This window comes from Fukomys damarensis, unplaced genomic scaffold, assembly GCF_012274545.1.
Source record: "Fukomys damarensis isolate Sample0158 unplaced genomic scaffold, DMR_v1.0_HiC HiC_scaffold_21, whole genome shotgun sequence".
Taxonomy (NCBI): domain Eukaryota; kingdom Metazoa; phylum Chordata; class Mammalia; order Rodentia; family Bathyergidae; genus Fukomys; species Fukomys damarensis.
This window is the reverse complement of record NW_022900933.1, coordinates 35,248,444-35,257,749: the sequence shown is the minus strand read 5'-3', so window position 1 is coordinate 35,257,749 and position 9,306 is coordinate 35,248,444. Positions and strand designations below refer to the sequence as shown.

The 9,306-nt window shown below is 38.7% G+C and overlaps 1 protein-coding gene across 4 annotated transcripts in view; it reads right to left on the bottom strand.

The window, feature by feature from the left end:
* Vrk1 (VRK serine/threonine kinase 1) overlaps positions 1–9,306 on the bottom strand; it is a 97,841-nt gene that overhangs the window by 87,483 nt on the left and 1,052 nt on the right. The window lies entirely within an intron of this gene.

Sequence of the window (9,306 nt, the reverse complement as noted above, 5' to 3'; positions counted from 1 at the left end):
ACACACACACACACATCTATATATAGATATGTCACTGCAGAAAGCATAAACACTAAATGACTCTCAAAGGTTTCATACTCTAGAAAACAAAGTATAGGACAATGTCTAAACAGGCTTATGCTCACTGCAAACCCAGCTGGCTAGGAGGAAGGGAGGATTATGTGAAGTAGTCCAGTGACGAAGGAGAGAACAACTATCCTGATTGTCCCAATTGCCTACTTCTCTAAGAGCCAAGAAGCTCTTCTGTACCCATGGAATCTCAGTCATAGCCGAGATTAATGATGACATCCCTTTATCCACAGGCGTGAAAGCTCAGGATGGACAGACGTTTGAACATCCCCGACTGGGAATCCTGCCCTTAACAAATACACTAAGTGCAGATACATGGTTTCTTGGCTGCCTGCACTCACACCCATCTGTCAGGATGGCAGTGTGCCTGCTCACATGTTGGTCAAACTGTCACTAGGGCATAGGTGCCAAGCAATGATAGTTCTAAATGGGCAGCTTACAAAGCGCTGTAAGAGCTTGCTCTTGTGTATGAAAAAAAAAATTCTCTGTGATGATACTGAAGGGCTACAATTACAAGTGAAATATCCTTGATCAATCTCAACATTTAAGTACAAAAAAGATCTCCTCTATTAGAGAAGAAACAACTAAGGAAGCTGGACCACAAGTGAACCACCACAGTAAAGCACTCCACACCTTCAGCTGTCCATTAATACACGTCACTGTGACCTCTCAGGCAGTAAAACCCTTTGCTCAACCTGTCACCATTGATTTTTTTTTTTTTTAAAGAGGATGCTATTTTTTCCATATTCTAAATGAAACAGTAAAAAGGAATTGGTTTCTAGTAGTTTGTCTGACATTACACAAAATTCCACTTAGTGGCTCATCACGTGTATGATAGCAGTCAGCGGGTGCGGCAGCGTCCACCTGTAATCACAGCACTTGGGCGGCTGCAGCACAACTTATGGAGACCTTGTCTCAAAATAATAAAAAGGGATGGGGAGGTAGCTCAGTGTGAAAACACTGGCTTCAACTCCTGGTACCACACACAGAGACTGGAGTCTAATCTTTGGCTAAGGTAATCTTTTAAATGCACAAAAGAAAGCAGAAAATAAGAGATTCCCAAAGATGAACAGGGATAGAAAATATATTTTGTATCAGAAAAGAAATCAAGAACAAAGTAAGCGATTAAAAAATAATGAAAAAAACAGAAACCAAGCACTTTAAGTGACAAGTTAAAAGAATGGGACTTGCGGGCAGGTCCATAGGACCATAACCTGCCATTATCCCCCAGACTATAAGCTAAAATGCATCTGGGTTACTATTTCACCCTTACAAGACCATTTACAACACTGGCATAATGTTATCTAAATATCTTTATCACCTGGAAATTCTTCCCTAACACTAAACCTCTCTTGTCTATGGATGATGTGATAAAGAATTTGTGGCTGTTTTTTTAAACTACAACATATTATATACCAAAAATTACCCATCCTGTTGTCAGTGGATGTTGAAGTTGTTTATGCTTTGGGGTAATTATAACTAATGATGCTATAATCCTTGTTTGTATCTTGTGGTACGCATACATTAATAACAGTTGGGAGTAGAATGACTGATCATGGCATATGCCTGTTTTTAATCTTAATAGATATTAACAGAGGCTGCTGAACAGTTTTTCAAAGTGGTCGTACCGATTTATCTTCCTGCCAGCATATGAGTTCCAGTTGCTCTTCAGCTTGCTTTCACTTCATACTGTCAGCGAAACACTTCTTAAAAGCCATTTTATTGGTTGCATAGAATAAATATTTCACTGTGGTTTTCATTGGCATTTTCTGATGACTGTTGAGCGCTTTGTTTCATACTCTTGTTCGTCATTTAGATAGCCTCTGCTGGAAAGTGTTCAAGTCTGCTTGTTTTTAACAAGTTGGGTTGCCTGTGGTGTGATGTCAGACATTTGTTCTCCTCAGTCCTGGGCAGTTTGAAGGACAGCTGTCGTTACTATTCTCTGAACAGGTATTCTTCCTACACCAGCGTCCTGACACATTGGCTAAGTAACCCAAGTCTCCTCCGCCCATGATAAGTACACCTGGATTGGATAATTTATCAACTCGGTTTTTATTTCAGGTGTTACTCATGAACCCTTCCTTGGGCTTCATAAAAAAATGTCATTCAGGGCCGGAAATGTAGCTCAGTAGTGCAGCATCTGCCTGGTAAGCTCCAGTCCCTGGGTTTGAGTCCCCCCCAAAGAAGTCATGCATATCAACAGTGAAAGTACTCCCTTTACCACATGTACAACCTACTAAAGGTAGCATTAACAGGAAGGAGTCTGAGCCCAGCAGAATTCTCGGCAAGTCTAAAACACACCATCACCTCTGCTGCACTTCGGATAACCGCTCCAAAGCCCGTGTCTGTATCGTCTTCATCACCAGCCTGTGGCACTACTGGGAGGAGATGGAACTTTTGGAGGCAGGACACAGTGGAGGAAGTCAGGCCACTGGTGGTGTACCCTTAAAGGGGATATTGGGGCCCCAACACCTTAACGTCTCTGCTTCTTTGATGCCAGGAGCTGAGCAGCCTTCTCCAACAAACACTCCTGCCAGGGCGCCATAAGACCAACAGTATCAGGGCCAAACCACCACAAACTGAAACCTCTGAACCCACGAGCCAAATAAATCTTTCTACTTCTAAGGTGATCATCTCAGGTACTCTGTCACAGGGACAGAAAACTAACACATTTTTCTAGGAAATACTATAGATTTTCTAAGTGACACCACTTTTTTAGCTTTCTGGTAGACCTCTGTAACACTAAGTGCTATGTCAAAGGTCATAGTTCTTTCCCATCCTTCCTAGAAAACTATTACTGCCATGCATAGCCCTAAAACAACTCTCTAAATTATTGGGTCTACCACACCATTTTGTTGCTCAAGACCATACAATGCTTTCCTAGTAGCCAATGAAACTGGTTAAAAACTCTGCAATCTATCAAGCTGTTTCTATACTTATGAACTAATTATCCTTCCTTAAATTCTCTTTTCCCCTTCACTCTCACATCCTTTTCTAAAATGTTTTACCACTTTTCAACCTAGCCATGTCATACCTTCTTCATAAAACTGTATTCAAATTTACTTAATGCTCACTCATTTCCTCCTGTCTTCATTTTGGTACTCAGTTTACAGTGTACAACCAACTGATTTTTTGACAAAGGTTTAAGAAAAAAAATGTGATGGAGAAAGGGTAGTCTTTTCAACAAAAGTTTTGAAAAACAAAAAATAAAAAGCAAAGAAAAAGAATCAAGATCTAAATCTTATATCCTGTTCAAAAATTAACCCAGAATGGATCTTAGACATAAATACAAAGCATAGTTATCATAAAATAGACAAAAACAAGCAAACATCATCCTGCCCTAACATTAGACAGAGAGATGAAATTTGCATGACATCAAAAACACAATCTGTACAATGATAAGCAGTCTTCATCAAAGTTAAAAACTTTGGGGCCAGGGATTTAGCTCAGTAGCACCAAGCCTGTTTTTTGCAAGTGCAAGGTCCTGAGTTCAATCCCCAGTACCAAAAAAAAAAACAAAGTTAAAAACTTTTATGCTGAGAAAAATACTGTACAGTGAATGAAAAGACAAGCTAAAGACTGAGAATATATTTACAAGTTATATATTTGGCAAAGGACTATCCAGAACATATAAAGAAAGCTCTAAACTCAGCAATAAGAAAACAATCCAACTACAAAAAAAGACTTGAAGAGGATAAGCATATAAAAAGATCAGCCATTAGAGAGAGTAGCCATTAGGGAAGGCCAAGTGAAAGTCACAGCCAGCCCTACACACAAAAAATACAAGTGATACCAAGTGGTGGCATTGGCGAGGGAAACTGGATCTCTCATATAGTGATGATCGACTGTAAAATGGTGTAGCAATGCTGGAAAAGTTTGGCAGTTTCTTAAATTAAACATACACTTTCCATACAACCCAACAGTTGCATTCCTGGGCATTTATACTAGAAAAATGAAAACATACACGGACACTAAAACCTGTACATGTAGCTTTGTTTTTAATAACCCAACATTAGAAATAACCCACAGTAGATAAATGATTAAATAGAATATGGGAAAGCCAGATAATGGACAAGAATATAACCATTATTAAAAGTTGAAAAATGACACTGACAGCACAGTATTAGTAATTAAACTTACTCAAATTTCAGTGTTTAGACTTTTTGTGTCTGTATGATCCCATGACATTTTATTCTATCACATATTCACGTAACCAAAATCAGGACAAGGAACTGTTCCAGGAGCCCACTAAAATTCAACCTTGTGGAGCAATCACAGGTCCAATCTGTGTTTCTATAATGTTCCCTTTCTGGCAATACTGCATGAGCGGAACTGTCAGTGACTGGGCAAGGCGTGCACTCTTATGGACAAGCTCCTACACTTACAGGAACAAGGTGGAATCCTTTAAGTGTACCTTAAAAGCTGTTTTTCTTTCAGCTATGGCTCTAGGGAAAAAATGAGAAGGAACCAGGCAAAATCATGAAGTCACTCTGACTCATTCTTTTTAGAAGACCTAAACTTTGCTTATAATACTACTCTGCCCAGGGGCCTTTGTCTCCATCACTTCCCTGCTCCCCACCTGTGATTACCATGTCCAACTGAGCATGCTCCAGAGGATGCCCACCTCTCCTCCTGATGAGTCTTCCCTGGATGAACATGTATTATGTTCTCCTAATACATGTCTCTTGCTTTCTTCATTCCTGGAGACCACTGCTTTTACAAATTAATTTGTGTTCTCCTTACTTGCTGCAAATAGTAAACCTCTCTCCACTCCTTTATCTGCTGGTTAGGCTTAAATGGCTTTGCAGTCACCAAGAGGCAAAGCCACTATGTTTGGTTACAGAATGACACAACCTTTTGAGATACGATTTTTTTTTTAAACTTAACACAAAGCCCATAAACCCCAACCACATGGTTGCACCTACCAAAAGATTATTCCTTTTTGTCAATCACTGAAGGATGTATGTGCTGTTTTTGGTTTGTGCTATTATAAATAAAGCACCCTCATACATGTGGCAGTTGTTATTTCTCTGTGATAAATTGCCAGGAGAACAAATGCTAGGTCACCATGTTTAACTTTTTGCAAAACTGCCAAACTAATTTCCAGAGTAGCTACCCCTGTACATTTTAAATTTCCATCAAAAACAGTTGACTATAAACTCATCTTAACTTTTAAAATATTTTCTATAAGACTGAAAATACAAGATTAAGTCCCTTAAATACTATAAACTAAACAGACTACTTCTAATAAAAATCTGTAATTATATATAATCTGTATATTAGTAACTGTTGACATAGAGCTAATTACAAAAAAAAATTGTAAAAGTTTGCCTTCTTCCAGATAGTCCATAAAAAATAAAGGTTTAACAGCATTTTCTATTAGTTTTATGAAATGTGATCACAATACCTCGATATACAGTATCATCAAAAGATAATTGTTTACCTGATACTTGGTAAAACAATTTGAGAAAAAAAAACCTGAGTTAAAGCTACAGTCATCTGGGTATAAGGTTTGTAATTTCATGGGTTTTTGTGTTAAAACTGACAATTACATAATACAGTCTCTTTTGGGCTCTTAAAACAAGGAACTAAGTCTAGAGCAGAGGTTATCTATCTGTTCAAATGCTCACAGCAACTAGTCAGCCAGTCCACAAAGAGAAAATTAATGCCCAGAAAAAAAAATCAGAAGGCCCCCAAAAGAATGGGCTGCCCTCATTCCTAGTGACTTTACAGTTCTTAATGTCAGTCTCTTGTGCAACCATTTCATCGCTGACTCTGAGCTATATAAGATACATATTTCTAAACCAGGCATCATGGGGCACACCTGTAATCCCAGCACTTGGAGGTCTAAGGCAGGAGGATCATCAAGTTCAAGACCAGCCTGGGCTACCTAGTCAGTTCAAGGTCAGCCTAAACTGCAGTGAGACCCTGTTTCAAGAAAAAAAAAAAAAAAAAAAGACATTATTTCCTTTCAATATAAATACATTTACTTTAAAAGTATGACAGAAAATTCTCAAATGTCAAGCTAATTATAATTACTCTGTGATTTACCTATATGATTTTCATCTAAGGTATCTTCTTACTGTATAAGGCAACTGAAAAACATGTTGGTACACAAATATGTTTAATATTCATGCTACATACCTGCCAGTGTGTAAAAGTGTCTATCTTAGTTTTCAAATTCTAGAGTCCTGGCAGCCATCCTTTGGGCCAGAGATCCAAGCAGAGACATGAGTTACTGCAAACACCCATCAAAATCCAAAGACAGTCACAGTCTACCTAACGATGCATCAGTTAACAATTGCCTGCCACATAACGGTTAACAATGGACCACACAGAAGATTGCATAGACAAGTGTTGCCATAAGATTCTAAGATATGTAACACCTAGTGATGTGGTAGCAGTCAGTAGTGTACACTCCACAATGCTCACACACTGCCTAACAAGTCGTTCTCATTTCTCCAAGCATGCCTAGGAGTGGTGCACAACCATTACCTAAATACTAAATAAATGATTCAGAACGTGAATTTTTCCTAGCCAACAAAGATGCTATAGCTAATAAAATTCTTAATAAATTTCCTGAAGAATATTAGCAAAAGTTTCTTGCCATTAGTATTTAATGAATATTAAAAACCTAACACCTACTATGTGGGGAGCACAGCTCATACCTCTCTAGACTCTCAAGAGCTTTTCCTTTTTTAAAGTGATGCCTATATGCCACACAGAACAAGACAACACAGGAGTGTGAGAGCAAAGATTTAAGACAACATTGGGAGAACTGAAGCAAGAATAACTGGCAAAGAATGAGAAACTAGAGTCATTCATAGGAAAATGGATGCATATTGAGGCCATACTCTTAAGTGAAATAACACACACATGTCAATACCGAATAGTTTCTCTGGTGCAAAAAACTAAAAGTGTAAATAAACTCCAAACTGTGTAACTGATAATGTGAAATAAGAAGGGCTAAAGGTGTAGGGGAAGTGGGAAGGGTAGGGGAAAGGAAATAAAGGAAAAGAAAAAATATGAGAAAAGGAAAAAATGGAAACAAGGTTTTTGTAAAGAGGGAAGGGTGGAGGGTGTGAAGGGAGGGCAGGGGTATGGGGAAAAAATGAGAACCAAGATCTGTGGTGTAAAGGTTCATGATTCCAATGATGAGTGTAACTGTACTGTATACTTAAAAAGTACCAATAAACTCAATGAGAAAAAAAAAAGAATAACTGGCAAAATGCATGAAATGACTTCAAAACAGCAACCTCACAATGTGGGGTGCTTAGATATTATTTGAGAGCCCAGGGGTAAAAGAATCAAAAGACAGGGCCCTCTTTGCATCTTTAAGTGGGAACATACTCACAAAACCTTGGTGAAAGGGCCAAACATCCTGGAGTATAAATACATCTCAGTTACACCACAGAGCTAAATGCTGTGTCAGGATTCTCTACTCCTTCTAAATGTTGCATCCCTATTAAAGGCTCTGTAGTTTCTACATTTCATCAACAGTGCAGTTTTGCAAATGTGCCTTACACATTGATAGACTTCTCTTATGTGAGGCGCTAGGTAAATGATAGAAGAATACTCCATAGTAATGTCAAATAAAGAAAATTTGCTTCACCAAAGCAATAAGACAGCAAGAATAGACTTGGCACCCAGCACCATTCCTACCAAACAGGCGTATAATCCCTGGTGAATAAATGAGACCATTTCTCCTCACTCTGAAAAATAACCTTGGCATGTAAAATATCCTACCAGTCTGAAAAATATTCCCCAGAGCTATTCACTACCGATCCACTCTCAGAACCCATCAAGACCAGTTTTCACGAAAGCCTCGCTCACTCATACAAAGCGGCAGCATTTAATTCCGCATTGGGTTCCCTGCCTAATATGTGGGGTTAAGAACACTGACACATTTGCATAAATTCAGGAGTCATACTCTTTCAGTTGATGTTAGGTAAATCTCGAAGCTCTGCTTCATTTCCAAATTAGTTTTATTTTTCAAATCAAACAGTTTTAAAGTTTTATTTTCCAAATGAAAGCCCTTTCATACTATATCTTATTAGGGATGCCTCTATGAAAAAAATATATGATTATAAAAATTAAATATTTTTTTTCTGTTCTAGGCATCTGGGACATTCACTTTGTTATTATTTCACATTAGTGCTCAAACTTTTTTTTAAAAGCTGGCCTAGTTCCTTTGAGAAATTTAATTTTAGGGTCTGTCAACATTTTAAATGCACTGCTGTTATTTTTTAAATACATACTTGCATGCTGGAATAAAAACTAGCATAAGCTTTCCATATAACCATCTCCTGGGCTCTTACTAGCTTACTACATGCCAGGCTCTATGCTTAACACGTTACTCCGTTACCTCATTTGTTCAACAAATATCCCCTCATCATTTCTACAGCACTGAGTCTAACAAGAAGCCATTACATTTTAAACCGTTATTTGTACTGTACTGTACTGTATTTGTACTGAGTACTGTACTCAGATGACAGTAACATCTAAAACAAGTTTACTGCTGGTAAATTCAACTTGTGTTACTGTGTTAACACAGAACCTGATCAGCAGTGTTGACAATTCGGGGAACAGCATCTGTGATGGCATCGACAAAGAAGGTTATTAAGTGGCTGGAGTACTTGCGTTACATTCCCTTCCACAGGCGAGCAGATGCACATGACTTTATCTACCCAGAAATTTAATTCCAATTACTGTGCTATTTTGAACCACATAAACGTAACCTGCATAAAATGACCAGATAAAGCACCCTTGCTTCCTTCTAAAACTACTTTATCATTGTACGTTAAATTATTCCCCAAAGTGTTATGTTAAGCATGTCATAAAGTCAGGTGTCTTCATTGTGGACTCTTAAAAATAAATACTGTCCTACATCGTTTTTTCACTTTACTGAATTCGACTCAACCGGGGGGCAATTCGGTGATAAAATATATAAACATAACTAATGAAGCTCTTCAGCGGTTCCCCAAATTTAACCACCATCTTCTCAACAGCAAAACTGGTACTGTTCCAAGAAAGGGAGAGAAAAGACGTTTGTTTGTCTCCTCTCGCAAAGACTGTGGTGCCGTCTCTCTTAACTAACCCACTTAAGGGTGTTGGCAGCCGAAAACGACGAGCTGCCCTTGAAACCACTGCAGCAATAAAGGGGGCCACCCGGCCAGTGCGCGGGGAGCGGAGGAGGGAGCTCGAAGACCCCGCGCGCCGGAGCGCAGGCTGCGGCCA